Below are 5090 nucleotides of genomic sequence, written 5' to 3' on the forward strand. Positions count from 1 at the left end.
TCAGGGTGAGCCATTCATTCAAGAGCGTGTTGGATTCTCTTGGTCATGGCATGATGTCCTTAGTTTTTGGACATAAACTATTTTATTCATTTATTGTGGTGTATTTAATAATCATAGATTAGTATTTGAAGATTAGATGTCTTTGATATGATGACTTTTAGATTTTGGGGATAATATGTAACATACTTTAGAGGTTTATATGATTGGTTACTTCGATAAGCTTTGGAGCTTTCACATTATTTTTGTTATTAGTAGTTGAACTATTCATATATGTTGGGGTTTGGATTCCTTGGTTATCCCACCTAGGAGGTTAAGTGTTGGTGTCACTGACGACTCAATTTGGATCATGACAGAATGTGACGATATTGTTGTTTTGACTTGTTTATGTTGAACTAATGGGATAAACGTGTGATCCTACTAGTACATTGTAGTCGTGTACTGATTTTTCACTTACTCCTATTTTTATTGAGTATAAGACATCTTCAAGCGGCTATTGACAGACCTCTCTTCGAAGATCAGTGATTGTCCTTCGAGTTCAAGGGTGAGCCACTTCTTCTGGGCATCCATGGAATTCTCTTTCATCTATATCCACCATTTTCGGACTTAGACATTTGTTTTAGTTAGTTCTTTAGTTTGGGTTGTATACCTTCTTATTTAGACTTGGTTCATTGTTAGATATTTTGGTACATTGACTTTTAGGTTCTAGGTTATTCTTCCGCATTGTTAGTTTACAATTGTTAGACTTTTGTTAGAGTTTGTGGGAACTCTATTTTTTTTCCTTAGTATTTGACTTATATGCCTTAGTTTTTATTTAGTTGTTTGGTTGGGATGTAGTAGTGGTTCTCCCATCGGATTGTTAGTGTGGGTATCAATCCCGACGGTATGAATCGTGACACAAAGAAGAAGACGAAATTGTGGGGGCATTAATTTTTAAAAAAATTGAATTCGTTACATAGAGTTTCTCAAAATATTGATCCTATTGCCACATCATTGTTAAATTGGTACAACTGTTATGTATTTGCTTTTAAGATACACGCATCTATTTTTTTAACTTATCATTTTATATCTAGGCATAAATTTATAAAAATTTAAATTTTCAATAAGTAAAAGTTTAAACTAAGTTATCTAAAATTGTAATATACAATTAACTTCTAGGGACCTCATATTAGGCCTTAACAATATAGGTAGTTGATAAAAGAGATTTTAAATGAAGGGTGACATTTAGATATCAAAATTAAATGACGGTGACGTAAGTTTTAAATATTGAGTGTAACTTATAATTATGTAATTAAAGATTAATGATATATTAGAAAAGTGTGAGAGATGTTCTTTCTTTTTAGTTGAACAGCCATTGGGGGGATCACGGGATTAGCAATGCTCCCATGCCTTATCATAAATTAGAAACTATCAAAATACACAAAGGGGGACATATAACCCTTACCTTCAAATCCTAGGGTGGTTCATGAGTTGATCTTCGTGATATATTAAAAAAAGAGTCGGATACATTAATGACAAAAAATAATCAAAGCGTTGATATATTAAAAAAAAAAAGTTGAATATATGTGTTGATTTATTAAAAAGAGGGTCTAATACATTAAAAGGAGGATAGAATACAAGTGTTGATACATTAAAAAGAGGATCTAATATATATATATATATATATATATATATATATATATATATATATATATATGTTGAGATTAATAAGAATAGTTACAAATCACTTATCTCAAAAAAAGAGTATAGTTAAGATCAATAAATAGTTGCAAATCAGTTTATCTCTAAAAATAAATGCATTCAGAATATTTTTTCTAATTAATTGAGCATAAAATATATAAACATCTATAAATTAATTGTTAAGTAATAATTTAGATGAAAGGGAGAGAAATTGGAGGATAGGCTAGAAGGTTACGTGCGTGAGAAAATTGGCAAATTAGGCTATTAGAACAATGTTTAAAAATATTTAATATTAAAAAGTTATTACTATATAGTCATATCAGCTATACTTTTAGTTTTATAATATATTATGAACTAATTTTTCTGAGGGTACTAATAATTCTAAGTTTATGTTACTTTGACTAGACATCAAACACTTTAAATATTTTTACGTATTTATCCATTATTGTTTTTTATATAGTTGGAATTAAAAAAAAAACTTTTCTTTGTTAACACTTTATTAATTCTCTAACATTCCACATGAAATGTCTAATATCATAAGATTAAATCACATAGCAAATGATATATTGATACATTTAATAATTTACTATTTTTAATTTATGTAAATTATAACTAAAAATATATAAAGATAATCTTAATTAATACGACTGCTATTAGGTTTACTCAAAGATTTTATTAGATATTATAAATTTTGATTTGAATTGTATTAGAAAAGATATGAATGTGGATTAAAAAGGTATAATGTTGATTTGAATTTTATCTGATTAAACACATTATGTGTAACCATAGTTATCGTGAAATTCAAATAAAAAATTAAAAATTGCATCATATATTTTAAATTTGCAATTTTCAACTTAAATTAGTGTTGTTATATAATATTGTGAATAGTCTTAAATTTTCTAATGACTTATAGTTGTGATATTTCTCCAATGATTTTTATTTCTTCAATGTCTTTGAACCTTTTCAATCTATCAAGTATGTGTGCATAATTTATAAATTAATGAGTCTATAAACACTCAATTTATTTTATGTTTAGCCTAGACCCAAAAACTTACCTAATTCTATAATCAATTTTCTAAAGTTCAAACCCAAAAGATATGTCTAAATTCCTTCAATTAGCATAATTTAAATAAAATTTAAATAATTCGATACACATAATACTTAACTACCTATCTCAATATATATTAAAATATAGTTTATAATGTAAAAATAACTATTAACATTTAAAGACGGAAGCCACTTATCACGAAACCAGTGGAATACGGACTAAGAACAACCTAATCTACACGGAAACTGTAACACCTGCATATATAGGGAATATGCAGAAACTTATTGAATCAAAATTTCCCACTTAATTAACACTAGGTCTCTGTAGTAATCTTTAGGCAATAATTAGGTAGTTATTAACTTCAGAATTTGTCCCATATTTAATTCTATATTAGGTATATAAGTATAGTTATGTTATGTCCCTTCTATTCGCTTATAACGACCAACTATACAATACATTCATTCCATCTATTCAATGTTATAGCAGTAAAATATTTGTTCCAAATCAAATTGTAATTTACAAAAGAAACATACCAGCAGAAAGACTCACGATTGATTTTGATGTGGCCGCTTTCTTTTCACAAATCCTTATTCTTTCTACAGAATATTTACTTCCGAATTATTATATAAGACAAATTATAAAAGTATGAAAGTGACCTACTATAAAGTTTAATGTTATATTCTTTAGCCACCAACTAAATAAATTATTTAAATTACCCCACTAATTTCATAATTATAATTATGAATAGTTCAAAACACCCATTTAAAATCTACCGGAAGTATTTTATCAACGAAAAAGTTCTAGTGCTCAAAACGACAGAACGAGTTGTTACAATAAATATCATTTTACCCATTGTTCATCCTCGAACGATCAAAAGATAGGCGAGTGCAAGAAAGAGTGCCTAAATCGATAAAAAGATGTGGATATGTTTCTTGCATATCAACCTCACTCTCCCAAGTGGACTCTTCAATCGGCCGATTATTCCACTGAACTTTGATAGATCCAATATTTGTTACCTCAACTTGTGGACCTATCTATCTAGAATAGCCACAGACTCCTCCACATAAGATAGATTCTTATCATGCAGTACCGAATCCCAATGAATAATATAGTTTCCATCACCATGGTGCTTTTTTCAGCATGGACACATGAAATATCAGGTGCACTCCTGACAACCCTGGAGGCAAGTCCAATTAATAGGCCACCTCCCCCACGCGCTTCAGAACTTCAAATTGACCAATATACTTCGGACTAAGCTTACCTCTCTTACCAAACCACATCACACCCTTCTTGAGTGAAACCTTCAGCAAGACTTGTTCACCCTCCATAAACTCCAAGTTCCTAACCTTTCGATCTTCCTACTCTTTATGCCTACTCTAATGTAACAATCCTAAAAATGGATATGCTAAGTAATGCTTAATGTCTCTAGAATGCCTACGATTAGACCGGGCTCACACGGATTGATGAACATAGAACCAGACCTCTGAACCTCTTCAACAGTCAAGCCAACTTACTTGGTGAGCTAGTTGAGCTAGTAAAGGTTGGTCCAGCCATGTAGGGCACCCGAATATGAAGATTTATCCGGATGAGTCTTTACCGACTTAAAATGGAGAAATCTTAAGTTTGGAGAGTCTAGGGGTAAAATGGTATTTTCTAGGCTAGGGGTCGTATTGTAATTACCCTAATATTTAATTAATTAATAAATTAATATGGTAGAGGGGTAATTTGGGGAGAGAGGGACGAAAGAAGCCTTTGAGTGAAATCTTGCTCCACCCTGGTTCGAACCTAGGTGGGAGCAATGATTTAATTTGATTATTTAATTTGGTGAATTATTTTAATAAATTATTAATTAATGGCTGATTTAAGAAAAAGGAAAATCATATTTTTACTATTAATTATTAATTATTTAACCTTATTTGACTAAGTCTTGCCTAAAGTCCTAGACCTAAGGAAACACTCTGTCTCACATCTATCCACTCTCACATTATCTCCCTCTCTTCAACACTCTCTTTCACGTTCTCTCTGCTTAACAAAACAGAAGCCAAAAATAAAAATAATAACAAAAATTAAAAATTTTATACTTGAAGAACTTACACGCAAATTACAAACGACAAAGCAATCCAAAAATGTAAAGAAAAACATTATACTCTCGTCGGGTAAGGTGTGAGATTTGTTAGTGGGCGTTTGGTTTGGGTGGATTTGGAAGCAAGTTGAAGTGTTGAACGACGTGAAATCAGGTTTGGGTTTTCTTCTCTCTTGGTCCCTTTCCCAAGAGACCCCTAAGTTCAACTTAATTCTAGTAAAAAAAACTAAGGTTGTCCCAGTTGCATGCCCCTGTCATTAGATCCTTCGAAAGATTTAAAGT

This window comes from Solanum lycopersicum, chromosome 6 (genome assembly GCF_036512215.1).
Source record: "Solanum lycopersicum chromosome 6, SLM_r2.1".
Classification (NCBI taxonomy): Eukaryota; Viridiplantae; Streptophyta; class Magnoliopsida; order Solanales; family Solanaceae; genus Solanum; species Solanum lycopersicum.